The sequence below is a fragment of the Myotis yumanensis genome, unplaced genomic scaffold (genome assembly GCF_028538775.1).
Source record: "Myotis yumanensis isolate MYYU_CA2020_CCGP unplaced genomic scaffold, mMyoYum1.0.hap1 SCAF_3, whole genome shotgun sequence".
Taxonomy (NCBI): Eukaryota; Metazoa; Chordata; class Mammalia; order Chiroptera; family Vespertilionidae; genus Myotis; species Myotis yumanensis.
Window position 1 is genome coordinate 121,038,417 of NW_027223754.1, and position 15,819 is coordinate 121,054,235.

The 15,819-nt window shown below is 40.3% G+C and overlaps 1 pseudogene; it reads left to right on the forward strand.

The window, feature by feature from the left end:
• Positions 1 to 1,353: 1,353 nt before the first annotated feature.
• LOC139005254 (small ribosomal subunit protein eS26 pseudogene) lies at positions 1,354 to 6,877 on the forward strand (annotated as a pseudogene).
• The last annotated feature ends 8,942 nt before the right edge of the window (positions 6,878 to 15,819 follow it).

Sequence of the window (15,819 nt, forward strand, 5' to 3'; positions counted from 1 at the left end):
TACGGTGTTACTTTGTGGGGTTGATGCTTGCCACACTTCTTACAGAAAGTTCGGTGGGTTTTAGGAACATTCACCATGTTTGCGAGCGCTATCAACAGGGAAAGAAGGATATTTTTAAATAAAACTTTATAGAGTTTAAAGAGTAAGATACAGGTGGGTTTTAGACATGTAGTCCAATCCCCATTTAATGATAGAAAAATCTATTCAGCACTTCTGAGGAGGGAACATACATCCTATATTGAATATCTAGTCTCTAGAAAAAAATGTTAAGTGTTGGTCATTAACAAATTCATATTAAAGATTACCCATAGTTTTACCTTCACTTGGGTCTTTATTGTGCAGTTCATGAAGCACTTTCATGTGTGCCCCAAAACCGGCATCTTGCCATTTATTCTGTGCTGAACTCTGAAGGTAAGGTGAGGGTATCAGACATATTTTCAGACACTCCCTCCTGAATTGCCCTGGCCTTTGTAAACTTTTCCCTACTCAAAGCATAGGCCCATTTCCTCTCCATACTAGGATGCACCCTGCTGAAACAGGTAGACCACCTGCACCCGGGCAACTTTAGTCTTCCTGGCCTAACCCTACCATCCTCTCTACTTGGGGCTAAGCTTCATTGAGACCCCCAAACAGATTATCACTAGTGTTCTATTTGGAACCCAGAACAACAATTCAAGCCATAGCCTTGGTCCAATGCTCAGTGCTTCTGTTTGTTTTGTAATAGAAATTTACTCCGGAGTTTTAATTGGAGCAATGAGGATGGTTTAATTCACTTTGCTTCTCATCCCTGTAATTCATTGCTGCCATCTAAAGTAGAAACCTGTCTACTGACCAGCCCTCCCCTCATATTCCAATGTTGTAATCTGCTATCTTCACTTTATTTTCTCACTAGAGGCCTGGTGCACGAAATTTGTGCACAGGGCGCTGGGGGGGGGGGGGGCGGGGGGGGGGAGGGGTAAGACCCCTCAGCCCAGCCTGCACCCTCTCCAATCAGTGACCGGGCCTAAACTGGCAGTCGGACAGCTCTTTCACAATCCTGGACCAGTGGCTCCTAATCACCTTCCTGCCTGCCTGGTCGTCCCTAACTGCCCTCCCCTGCCGGCCTGGTTGCCCCTCACGGACACCCGCGCGCCCCCCCCCCCCCCCCCCCCCCCCGCCCAGCCTGGCTGCCCCATGCAGCCTGCTTGTTCAGTCGTTTGGTCGTCCCTCACTAACCCCCCTGCCAGCTTGGTCATAGGCAGCCATCTTGCAAGGGTGTGAGGGTTAACTTGCATATTACCGCTTTATCTAGGATTGCTGCTCCCTCCCCCAATTTGCATTATAAAGACTTCACTTCCCTATTCTTTTATAAGTAAACTTTTCTACTTTTTTGATTAACTGTAATGTGGCTCTAAGCCACACTTCTCTTAGGATTTTTTCAAGTCTAGGGTGCTCATTTTCTCACTTCACTACTACATGGTGTGAGTAGGTGGATTATAGAGGCTGTTGCCCCTATATTCCTGATTTTCAAGGCCACACTTTGAGGCCTCTGCTATTCAGCTGTACTGTGTATCCTCATCACTGCCATCTCATTGCATTCACTGAGGACTTTGATGGTTCATGGCCTGTCTACCCCTAGGCCTTCCATCATTCTGGGTCATATTATTGGTCATGAATGACCTTACAGTTTCTGGACCTTCACTTTCAATAATCATTTTCAGATCAGTTAGCCAACCACTTTTAAGGACATATTATGGACTCTCAAAACTTATTTCTGAAATGTTAAATTTTAAGATCCCATTCATACTACTATGGTTTTTAAATGTCCTTTGAGCTCTTCCTCTCATATATTTACTCTGACCTCAAGAAACCTCCACTTAATCGCTTTTTTCTCCCAATCTGTCAGTTCACTCTAGCTCAGTGATGGCGAACCTTTTTAAGTTCGGCGTGTCAGCATTTTGAAAAACCCTAACTTAACTCTGGTGGCGTGTCACATATAGAAATTTTTTGATATTTGCAACCATAGCAAAACAAATACTTATATTTTTGACATTTATTTTATATATTTAAATGCCATTTAACAAAGAAAAATCAACCAAAAAAATGAGTTCGAGTGTCACCTCTGACACGCGTGTCATAGGTTCGCCATCACTGCTCTAGCTTTGCCCCTTGTCCATTTAGCATAGACTCACTCATGATCTGTTGTTTTCCCTACCCTGCAGAACCTTGTCCCTTGGTCATTTTAGCCATCTGCTTTCTTTGCTCCCACGGGCTGCTGAATACTACTGAGTTCACACCATTGATTGGTAGCACCACAAATTGACTTTGAGAAGCAGTTTAGCAGCCCCAATGCTCCAACACCTCTTCCATTCTTAAAGGCTACTTAAGACTCATCTGTTGTCAGACCCCTATGCTACCACCTCTTTTCCTTCAGCAGATGCCTCCCCTCTTGACACTGGAGAAATGGAAGCTTACAGGAGAGCTCTAAGCTTCCTTAGTCACCTCTACCATCAGCATCCTCAACTGTCTCAGAGTGTCTGTCTTCTGGCCAACACTATGAATGTATAGATGAATGAGCAAGTCAGTGAGTCTCGTCCCATCTTAACTCCTCAGAGACCTGTTCCATCATCTGTCCCTCTCTTCTTTATCTTCAGTGTCTCATCTCTAAGTCATTTAGCATATAATAATGCTAGAGTCTCCTATATTAATATTCTCCCTTGAATCTGTCTTCTCTCTAATTTCCTTGGTAGTCAAGCCCCATTTGTTTTCTCTGCTTTCAAATCACTCCTTAGTCATTGTAGTCTTGATTCTGCCCTCAACATTCCATTGAAATTACTCTTACTAGAGCCATCAGCTAACTACATATTACTAAATCCAATGGATAATTCAGTTCTTGACTTCTTTTTTTTTTTTTTTAAATATATTTTATTGATTTTTTACAGAGAGGAAGGGAGAGAGATAGAGAGTTAGAAACATCGATGAGAGAGAAACATCAATCAGCTGCCTCCTGCACATCTACTGGGGATGTGCCCGCAACCAAGGTACATGCCCTTGACCGGAATCGAACCTGGGACCCTCTAGTCCGCAGGCCGACGCTCTATCCACTGAGCCAAACCGGCTTTGGCTTGACTTCTTTTCAGCATTTGACACTATTGTTCTCTCCCTTTTAAAAACTCCATTGGCTTCTTGATCACTACTTTTTCCTAATTTTTCTTCTTTTTGGCTGCTCTTTAATTAGTCTCCTTTTCTGTTTACCTTTTTTAAATGGTGTCATCAGAGACCCTTTTCTATATACCCTCTTTGGATGCCCTCTATACCCAGCAACTAAATTACTAAAACAATACCCTGCATATAGTAAACGTTCAATAAATAACTTGAATGATGTTTCATGCCTTTGTTCCTCCCTTGGTACTGTTTTTTCTTTTATTTATTTATTTACTTTTTAATTTAATTTATTGGGGTAACATTGGTCAATAATTTTTTTTTTAAAGTCTGACTTAGCCCGGCTGGAGTGGCTCAGTGGTTGAATGTTAACCCATGAACCAGGAGGTTGTGGTTTGATTCCTGGTTAGGGCACATGTCTGGATTGCGGGGCTGATCCACAGTAGAAGGCGTGCAGGAGGCAGCTGATCAGTGGTTCTCTGTCATCACTGATGTTTCTATATCTCTCTCCCAGTACCTTCTTCACTCTGAAATCAATAAACAAATTTTAATTAAAAAATTTGAACTTAATTTTTTATTATTTGAGTACTAACAGTCTCCTATCATGTTCTCATTCAAATTTATAGTGTATTCTATCACAAATTCAGTGTTGTTTTTTTATTGATTTCAGACAGGAAAGGAGAGTGAAAGAGAGATAGAAGCATCAATGATGAGAGAGAATCATTGATTGGCTGCCTCTTGTACTCCCCCTACTGGGGGTCGAGCCCGCAACCAAGCCATATGGCCTTGACCAGAATCGAACCCAGGGTCCTTGAGTCCACAGGCTGACGCTCTATCCACTGAGCCAAGCTGGCTAGAGCACAAATTCAGTGTTTTTATTCTTCCAGAAAACTTTGGACATCAATGAACCTCACCTGATGAACTTTGTCCTTTCATCTTAGTAAACCCTCCCCAAATGCCTTTATGGTGACATGAAAGAATTGTAATAAAATCACAAAATCTCAAGTTGAAAGTTATCAAATAGCAATGTAGCTATTTAAAGAAACTTCAAACTGTTAAATGAAAATTTAATAAAACAAAAGTAATGGGGCCTTTCCACAGTATCCTTGCAACTCTGAAAGCCATTATACGTTTCATGATTTTTATTTTAATGACAATGCCAAATTTAACTTGAATAATCTTTGAGAACTGAGAGCATTAGATTTTCTCTAGTGTGATTTATTTGAAGGGTAGTTTGTTGTGAGAAACAATTTATCAACAATTTATCCTTGGCCTTGCCACATTTGATACATTAGTACAGTGATGCGAACCTTTTGAGCTTGGCGTGTCAGCATTTTGAAAAACCCTAACTTAACTCTGGTGCTGTGTCACATAGAAATTTTTTGATATTTGCAACCATAGTAAAACAAAGTCTTATATATATTTTTAAATATATTTTATTGACTTTTTACAGAGAGGAAGGGAGAGGGATAGAGAGTTAGAAACATCGATAAGAGAGAAACATCGATCAGCTGCCTCCTGCACACCTCCTACTGGGGATGTGCCCGCAACCAAGGTACATGCCCTTGATTGGAATCGAACCTGGGACCCTTCAGTCCGCAGGCCAACGCTCTATCCACTGAGCCAAACCGGTCGGGGCAGTCTTATATTTTTGATATTTATTTTATATATTTAAATGCCATTTAACAAAATCAACCAAAAAAATGAGTTCGCGTGCCACCTCTGACACGCATGTCATAGGTTCGCCATCACTGCCTTAGTATGTTTTCTCCCAGTATGAGATCTCTCATGACCCCAAAGGTATCAACATTTGATAAGAGCTTAACATATTCCTTACATTAGTAAGTTTTCTCTCCAGTAGGCATTTTAACATTACATTAGGCCCGGTTTTGGATAAAAGCTTGTGGTACCCATTATATGTTTGTATTTTCTTTCAAAGATGTATATTCTGATATTAACTTAAGTATGAGCCTGTTTAGAGGCTTTGACAAATACAGGACTTTTACAGATTCTGTTCAGTATTGATTATTTGTTGTCGACTAAGAATTGAACACACTTGAAAGGCTTTGCCATACACATTACATTTGTGAGATTTCTCTCCACTACCATCCACTTGCTACATACATTACATTTATATGGGTTCTCTCCAGTATGAATTCTGTAGTGTCTAGTGTGGTGTGAGTTGCAATTAAAAGATTTGTCACACTCATTACATATATAAGGTCCCTGCACAGAATGCATTTTCTGATGATTAGTGAGATTTCAGCTTCCTCTAAAAAATTTTCCACACTCATTACATTTATAAGGTTTCTCTCCAATATGGATTCTCTTATGTTCCACAAGGCTTGAATGCTCAGAAAAGGCTTTGCCCACTCATTTCACTTGTAAGTTTTCTCAATAGTTTGAATTTCTGATGACTTGCCATATTTGAATTTCTACTATAGCCCTTGCCATATATATTACATTTATATGGTTTCTTTCTGGTATGGATGCTCTGATATCTAGTAAGGTTTGCAAATTGGGTGAAAACTTTCCTACACTCATTATATTTATAAGATGTCTGCCAGGAATAAATTCTCTGATGACTAGTCAGGTTTGAGCTTTCTCCAAAAGCTTTCCCATAGCTTGTGGGTCCTTGTTTCCAAGATGACCAAGAAAAGAAGGAATAACGGTCATGCCAAAAAAAAGCTGAGGCCATGTACAGCCTATTTGTTGCACCAACTCCACCCAATGCGTGCCCAAAGACAAGGCCCTTAAGAAGTTTGTCATTCGAAACACTGTAGAGATTGCAGCCGTTAGGGACATCTCCGAAGCGAGTGTCTTCGACGCCTATGTGCTTCCCAAGCTGTAGGTGAAACTACATTACTGTGTGAGCTGTGCCATTCACAGCAAAGTAGTCAGGAATTATTCTCATGAAGCCTGGAAACACCGAACACCCCCACTCCGATTTAGACCTGCGGGTGCTGCCCCACAACCTCCACCAAAGCCCATGTACGGAGCTAAGTCCTTAAGGACTGAAGAAAAGTTCTCTGGGGGGGAAATAAATGTACTTTTAAAAAATTATACTTTAAAAAAATAGCCTTCCCATAAACATTACATTTGTAAGGTTTTTCACTAATATGCATTTTCTGATGCTAAGTAATAAGGATGTATAAAAAATTCCCCAGATTTATTACAAATGTTGATGTTGACACTAGGAGGAATTTTTTTGAAGTGGTGAAGCAGAACAACTATTATTGTTAATAAACTTCTCAACTTGATTACTTTCATAAATTTTCTCTTCAGTTTGAAGAAAGAGAAAAAAACATCTATTGGTTGCCTCCCGCATGCGCCCCGTCTTGTGCTGGAGATTGAACCTACAACTCAGGTCTGTGCCCTTGGCTGGAAATCAAACCCGTAACCCTTTGGGAGCATGGGCTGACGCTTTAACCACTGAGCAACCAGGCCCTATTTTCAGAACATTTTATAAACTGGTACTTATTTCCTGCATTGATTATTTTTTAGCTTTAACAAATCCTTTTTATGTGACTTATATTTGTAATGTTGATAAGTATTTTTCCTTAATGAAGCACTCTGATTTAGAGGAAAATTATTTCAGGGTTTGTTACACTATTGATCTTTTCTACCATTATGATTTTTCTTTTTCTTTTTTTCATTATGATTTTTCTTATGGGATGTACTCACACCTTTGTAACTTGTTTCATCATATCCACACTGACTCAAACTCGTGCGTATTTTACTGGACTTTCCTGAAATAAAAATCCTTGATGTCATAATTTTGTCTTTCCATTATCAATGTTTGGACTATTTCTCCTTTGTTATATTATGTTTGATGATAATTCCTTGATCACACATTTAATAGAGATATCGATTTCTGGAAAGACATTACCCTCACCTGGAAAGAGCAGGTTCCTGTAGTTCTGCAACATCATGTCCCTGGGCAAGTCCCTCTGAGCAGGGTCTAGGCCAGTGATGGCGAACCTATGACACGTGTGTCAGAGGTGACACGCGAACTCATTTTTTTGGTTGATTTTCTTTGTTAAATGGCATTTAAATACATAAAATAAATATCAAAAATATACATCTTTGTTTTGCTATGGTTGCAAATATCAAAAAATTTCTATATGTGACACGGCACCAGAGTTAAGTTAGGGTTTTTCAAAATGCTGACACGCCGAGCTCAAAAGGTTCACCATCACTGGTAGGCATTCCCACTCCTGAGAGAATTCAACTTCCACATCCCCTCAGGTCAACAGCATCTGGGAAAGAGTTATTTCTGGCTCCTCTTTCTTTCCTCTCCCTCTAGGATTCTTTCTCAGTCTTGATAACTCCATCCATGTACGGGAAGATAGTAATGGTGTTTTGAATATCCAGAGAGTGCTCTGGGGCCATGAAGCATGGGTTTGAAACAGAAAAAGTGAAATTTGTTCACCTGAGCATATCTGATGTTTGGATTTATTCATTTCCAGGTCTGCAGGCCTGGTTAATAAAATTACATAGGTTTCAGTTATACAATTCTACAATACATCATCTGTACATTGCCTCCCTGTATGTTGTTGTCCCTCTCCATTTACTATTCTCTGTTTGGATTGTCATGTCATCACCTACTTTTTCCTTACTATCTCTTCATTCTTCACAAGTCAGCTGATCCCCAAAACTCTTCCCCAAAACATTCAGATTAGGCCTAATCTTATTTAGATGCTCTTTCATGGAGCTCTGGTATCAGTTAGATTGTACAATGGTTCTCAAAGCATGGTCTCTGGATTAGCAGCATCAGTAGCACCTAGGATTTGTTAGAAATGCAAATTCTTGAGCCCTACCCCAGACATCCTGAATCAGAATCTCTGGAGCAGAGCCAACAACTTGTATTTTAAGAAGCCCTCCAGGTGATTGGGATGCATGCTAAAGAGTGAGAACCACTAGACCAGTGATGGTGAACCTATGACACGCATGTCAGAGGTGACACGTGAACTCATTTTTTTGGTTGATTTTTCTTTGTTAGATGGCATTTAAATATATAAAATAAATATCAAAAATATAAGTCTTTGTTTTACCATGGTTGCAGATATCAAAAAATTTCTACATGTGACATGGCACCAGAGTTAAGTTAGGGTTTTTCAAAATGCTGACTCGCCGAGCTGAAAAGGTTCGCCATCACTGCACTAGACTGTATTATAATCACTGCCTTTATATTTTTAGTATCTAACACAATGAAAATGATTATTATAAAGATCTAACCTTCCTCCCTCCCGGCAACTGTCAAAATGTTCTCTGTATTTTTGAGTCTGTTTCTGGTCTGCTGGTTTGTTTATTTTGTTTTTTAGGTTCAATGGTTGATAAATATGTATTTATTGCCATCTTATTTTTAATATTTTAAGTCTTCCCCCCTCCTTTTTTTAAAAAAAGAAGACCCTTTAACATTTCCTATAATATTGATTTGGTGGTGATGAACTCTTGTAGCTTTTTCTTATCTGAGAAACTGACAGTTTCTCTATAGGGGAGCTCCCTAATAGGCAACTGACTGCTTTTTTCTCTTGCTGCTTTTAAGGTTTTCCTTGTCTTAATCTTCTGTATTTTAATTATGATGTGTTTTGGTATGGGCCTTTTTGGGTCATCTTGTTTGGGACTCTCTGTACTTCTTGGATTTGTATGTCTATTTTCTTCACCAGGTTAGGAAACTTTTCTGTCATTATTTTTTCAAATAGGTTTTCCATTTCTTGCTCTCTCTCTCTTCTCCTCCAGCATCCCAATGATGTGAACGTTGGTATGCTTGAAGTTGTCCCAGAGACTTGTACTATCCTCACTTTTTGGGGATTCTTTTTTCTTTTTCTGTTCTTATTGGGTGTTTTTTCTTCCTTATAATCAAAATCACTGATTTTATTCTCAGCTTCATCTACTCTACTGTTGATTCCCTGTAAATTATTCTTCATTTCAGTTAGTGTATCCTTCATTTCTGACTGGTTCTTTTTTATGATTTTCATGTCCCTTTTTATGCTGTTAAAGTTCTCACTAAGTTCATCTACTCTACTCCTGAGTTCATTGAGCTTCCTTATAACCAGTGTTTTGAACTCTGCATCTAGTAGATTGCTAGTCTCCATTTGGTTTAGTTTTTTTATATAGAGTTTTGTTCTGCTCTTTCATTTAGGACATGTTTCTTTGTCTCCTCATTTTGGCAGTCTCCCTATGTTTCTACGTTTCTATGTACTAGGTGGAGCTGCTATGTATCCTGGGCTTGGTGTAGTGGCCTAATATAGTAGGTGTTCTGTAGGGTCCAGTGGCACAGCTCCCCGTTTACCTGAGCTGGGCACTCCAGGTGCACCCCCACCACCCATGTGGGCTCTGTACATCCTCCCATAATAATTGAGCCTTGATTGCTGTTGGCACATCCACAGGATGGATTTACTCTCCAGGCTGATTGGTGGCAAGGACTGGCTGTGATCACCATGGAGGGTCAACTGCACAGGGGCCCACCCCATAGAGCAGGACTTACTTCATCAGGGCTCTGGTGCTCATTGAATCCACCCCTTGGGTGTGTCACTTGTGGAGGTGTTTGTTGGTGCTTTCACATGGTCTGAAACTGCCCGCCAGGTGCACTGGCTCTGGGGCCTCCCAGAAGGTACAGGCCAAGGTCATTCACAACCCGTGTTCTGCCTGGAGCCACCTAGCATGAGCTACAAAGTGATCTGCAGATGGCTGCTACTTGTGCTGGGCTTGGAGTTGCCCAGGAAAGGCCCACCTGTGAACCAGGGTTGATGTTGCTAGTCCCAGGCCAGGGAAAATTACTACACTGAAGGGGTCTATTTGCCTGTGTGCATCAAAGCCCAATAAGAGAGACTCGCTGGAGAGAACCCTGATACCTAAGGATGGAAAGTGGAGACTGCACAGAGACTTGTAGGAGGAGTAGAGGTGCGAAGGGGCTGGCCGGGTGCCCACAGACAGCAAGTAAAATTCCAGAGAGATATCTCAGCTGTGGGGGGGTTGCCATTGAGAACTCTGGGATCTAATCCTCAAGCTGCACCCCCCCGCCCCAAGAGCACCAGAACTGAGAAGGATACCCACATAACATCTGGCTATGAAAAGCAGTGTGGTTGCTGCCTGCCTGGGAGTAACGGCTGAAAATTTGGACACCCTCTTAAAGGGCCAATGCACAAAATTCCCTGTGGAGCCATCTATCTTGTGCTTCAGCAGAGGAAGGGAAGAGTGGACTGGAGCTGTGTGAGCAGACCCCAGGACTGGAGACTCAGGGGATAAAGCTCAGAAGGCAGACACCCCAAGTTTCCTGGGCTGAGTCATTCCCTCTCACAGTGGAGAACATCTTTCCCACACAGACATTTGCCTTGCCTGGGGGGAAGACAGTTGACTCCCCCTATTGGAAAATACCTTGCCCTGAGGCCACTTAAGATACTAAAAGTAACAATTAGCCTGAAGGCAGAAGCAACTTCCCCACCCTGTTGAAAAAAACTCTCACCATATCTGAGGACGATTGCCTGGGGGGCAATTCAAGTCAGAATCCTATCATTCTGTAGGCAGAGGTGGTCACTTGGAGACTTTGAGTCTTTGCCCAATCTAATTAATCAGAAACAGCGTTTGACGTTGCCCTGCACTAGAGATTGAGAGGCATAGAGTATCTACCTAATACATAGTCACAAATCCAAATAGGCAGCCAAAATGAGACAAAGAAAGAACCCCCAAATGAAAGAACAGAAAATTCTCCAGAAGAAGAGATAAATGAAGCAGAGATAAGAAATTTATCTGAAACAGAGTTCAGAGTAATGATGGTAAAGATGCTAAACAATATGATAAAAGATATAGTAACTATGAAAACAAAAATAAAGAATGACATAACACAAATAAATAACACATTGGAAGGAATACACAGCAGATTAGGGGAAGCTGAGGATCGAATTAAAAGCCAGGGTTGAAAAAATCATCAGAGAACCAAAAAGAAAAAAGCAATTAAAAAACAGGAGGACAGCTTAAGGGAGGTATGGATACCAAAACATGACCCAACTATATGCTGTCTACAAGAAACCCACCTCAGAACAAAAGACACACACAAGATGAGAGTGAAGGGAGGAAAAAAATTTTTCCATGCAAATGAAAGAATGAGTAGCAATACTCATATCTGACAAAATAGACTTCAAAATGATGGCCATCACAAGAGACAACAAAGGTCACTACATAATACTAAAGGGATTGATCCAACAAGACATATAACCCTGGTAAATATATATGCACCCAATATAAGAGCACCTCACTATATTTAAAAAACTTCTAGAGGACTTTAAGGGAGAGATTAACAGCAATGCAGTCGTAGTAGGGGACTTTAACACCCTGCTGACTTCACTGGATAAATCTTTCAGACAAAAACTTAAGGAAACAGTGGGTCTAAAGGACACACTGGATCAGGTGGATTTAATTGACATTTATAGAACATTTCACCCCAATGCAGCAGAATATACATGTATTTTTCCGTGAATAAGACGCCCCCCCATGTATAAGATGCCCCCCACTTTTCCAGCCCAAAATTTAAAAAAAATCAATATTTTAAACATAAAACAACACATTTTTATTTCATAATTACCACAGGTAATGTTTACATACCAGTTCTATGATATTATGTAGCATATCACTTTATTCAGCCTCTGTTGCATCACTGCTCTCTTCTTCATCACTATTAGTTCCAGACATATCAATTTCTTCAACTTCTATTGTATCACTGCTGTCTTCTGGGTCACTGCCTATATATGTAAGGTCATCCTCATAACTGGTGGCATTTTCTGAGCTAACTTTGTTCGTGTTCTCATGGCTAACACTTGTCTCCTCATGAAATTGAAGCACCATTTTGCCTTTCCTGCAAAATCAACAATGTTCAGTTTGCTTGCAAACATTCTTGCCTGACATTGAATAAGCTTGGTTGACACACATAAGCCACTCTGGCACTGCTCCATAATCCAAGTCTTAAGCCTCTGCTCCAAGTTTGCCCAGTTTGCTGGTTTTCCTCTTAAGGGCCTTCTTTTTTTTGGCATCTTAAGGAGTTGTTCTTCCTGTTTTCTCCACTGTCTGATCATACACTCAGTCGGAGGAGGTCCAAATTGTCTCTCTGCAGCTCTATTTTCATGCTCTTTTGCATAGCTGATTACATTCAGTTTGAATTTTGCAGAGTAAGACAATACTTACAGGTATTTTTATTTTTATTTTTTGACATCTTTATGGGCTCAGAACACTCAGGTCCCTGTTGCACACTCTCCACATCCATCTCTAATTAGGGCATCAGCTGATGTCAGTAATAATAAGGCTCGTGATTGGAGGAAGCCTGTTTGACAAGGTGTGGGCAGCTACACACCCATGCAGCTCCCTCCTCGGCTGACTTCTGTGTATAAGACTCCCCTCGATTTTCAGTCTAACAATTTTAGAAAAAAATAGCATCTTATACATGGAAAAATACGGTACATTCTTTTAAAGTGTACATGGATCATTCACAAAGATAGACCACATGTTAGGACACAAAACAAGACTCTACAACTTCAAGAAGATTGAAATCATATCAAGCATCTTCTCAGATCACAGTGGAATGAAATTAGAAGTCAACTACAGTAAAAACACAGCCAAACATTCAAACACATAGGGACAAAATAGCATCTTATTAAAAAACTAGAGGCCCGTTGCACGAAGATTCATGCAATAAGCCTTCTTTCCCCTGGCTGCCAGCACCAGTTTTCCTCTGGCACCGGGGACCCAGACCTTCACTCTGGCCACTGCCTTCCATCTTCGCTCTGGACACAATCTTCGCTGTGGCTGGAGCCTTCAGTCTTTGCTCCTCGCTGTGGCTGGAGTCTTCAGTCTCTGGCCAGAGCTGCTCCTGTAGTTCCTTCCGCCCCCCACCCTCCCCCTCATAGCTTGATCGCTGCTTCGCCTGCAGATCTTGCCAATGGGCTCCTGGGTCCCAGGGGGCCACCTTGCCTGCGGCCCAGCTTTCTGATCATGATCACGATCACGATCACGGGCCGCAGGCAAGGAAGCTCCTGGGTCCCGAGGGGCCGCCTTGCCTGTGGCCTGGCTTTCTGCGGCTCCTGGGGTCACACACGGGGGCCTGGATGGCGGCTCCCGGTGCCCTGCCCTGCCTGCAGTATGCAAATTAGCCGCCATCTTTGTTGGTGGTTAATTTGCATATCATGCTGATCAGCCAATGTGAAGGTATGGTTAATTACCATGTTTGTCCATTATTAGATAGGATAGGATAGATGGATTACCAACAAGATCAAGAAAGAAATCAAAATCTTCCTGGAAACAAATGAAAATGAACACACAACAACCCAAAATCTCTGGGACATAGCAAAAGCAGTCCTGAGATGGAAATTCATAGCACTACAAGCCTACCTCAAAAAAAAAAATCAACAATAAACTATGTAACCCTACAACATAAAGAACTAGAGAGAGAACACAAGAAAAGCCCAGAGTAAGTAGAAGGAAGGAATAATAAAGACTAGAACAGAAATAAATAACATAGAGACTAAAAATACAATACAAAAATCAATGAAATCAAGAGCTGGTTCTTTGAAAGGATAAATAAAATTAATGAACCATTAGCCAGACTCATCAAGAAACAAAGAGAGAGGACCCAAATAAATAAAATCAGAAATGAAAGTGGAAAAGTAACCACTGACACCACAGAAATACAAAGATTGTAAGGAAATACTATGAACAACTATATGCCCATAAGTTGGATAATGTGGATGAAATGGACAAATTCCTAGAAAAATACAATCTCCCAAAACTGAATCAGGAGGAATAAAAAAACCTTAATAGGCCAATAACAACTGATGAAATAGAAGCAGTAATAAAAAAAAACTCCCAGCAAACAAAAGCCCTGGTCCGGACGGCTTTACGGGAGAGTCTTACCAAACATTCAAAGAACTAACACATATACTCCTCAAACTATTTCAGAAAATCCAAGAGGAAGGAACACTTCCAAACTCTTTTTATGAGGCCAGCATGATCCTAATTCCAAAATCAGATAAAGACACTACAAAGAAAGAGAATTACAGGCCAGTATTCCTGATGAACATAGATGCTAAAATCCTCAACAAAATATGAGCAAATCAGATGCGGCAATATATCAAAGAGATCATATACTGTGACCCAGTGGGATTTATTCCAGGGATGCAAGGCTGGTACAATATTTGCAAGTCAATAAACGTGATACATCACATAAACAAATTGAAAGATAAAAATCACATGCTCTTATCAATAGATGCAGAAAAAGCATTTAACAAAATCCAACACTCATTTTTGATAAAAACTCTCAGCAAAGTGGGACTAGAAGGAGCATATTTCAACATAATAAAGGCCATATATGACAAACCTACAGCCAACATCATTCTCAATGGGCAAAAACTAAAACCATTTCCCCTTGGAACAGGAACAAGACAGGGATGTCTGCTTTCACTACTCTTATTCAACATAGTACTGGAAGTCCTAGACACAATGATCAGACAAGAAGAAGAAATAAAAGGCATCCAAATTGGAAAGGAGGAAGTAAAACTCTCATTATTCCCAGATGACATGACATTGTGCATAGAAAGCTCCAAAGACTCCACCAAAAAATGACTACATTTAATAAATGAATTTGGCAATGTAGCAGAGTACAAAATCAACACCCAAAAATTGGTGGCTTTTTAATACACCAATAATGAATTCTCAGAAAGAGAAACTAAACAAACAATCCCATTTACCATTGCAACAAAAAATTAAGATACTTAGGAATAAACCTAACCAAGGAGGCAAAAGATCTGTACTCAGAAAGCTACAGGATGTTGAAAAAAGAGATAGAAGAAGATATAAACAAGTGGAAGAATATACTGTGTTCATGGAATGGTAGAATCAACATCATTAAAATGTCCATACTACCTAAGGCAATCTACAGATTCAATGCAATCCCCATTAAAATACCAACGGCATATTTCACAGAGCTAGAACAAACTCTCCAAAAATTTATATGGCATCAGAAAAGTCCCCACGTATGCATATTAGCATGACCAATAGACACAGACACTGGGGTGGTGGGGGCTTGCCCTCAGGGGTGGGAGTGGCGGGGGGGGGGGTTAATCGGGGAAAAAAGATGTGTAATACTTTAAACAATAAATAGATAGATAAATAAATAAATAAATAATAAAGAAGACCCCAAATAGTTGCAGGAATCTTGAGAAAGAAAAACAAAGTTGAAGAAATCACAGTAGCAGATTTCAAATTATATTACAAATCCACTGTAACCAAAACAGCCTGATAGTGGCCCAAGAACAGGCATATAGATCAATGGAACAGAACAGAGAACCCAGAAATCGACCCAAGCCTTTACGCTCAATTAATATTTGACAAAGGAGGCAGGAGAGTCTCTTCAATAAATGGTGTTGGGAAAATTGGACAGATACATGAAAAAAAAAAAAATGAAACTAGACCACCAACTGACACCATACAAGAATAAACTCAAAATGTAAGGGGTGAAACCATAAAAATCCTAGAAGAAACTGTAGGCAGCAAAATCTCAGACATCTCTCGTAGCAATATGTTTAGATTTATCTCCTAAGGCAAAGGAAACTAAGGAGAAAATAAACAAATGAGACTACATCAAAATAAAAAGCTTCTGCACAGCAAAAGAAACCATCAACAAAACAAAAA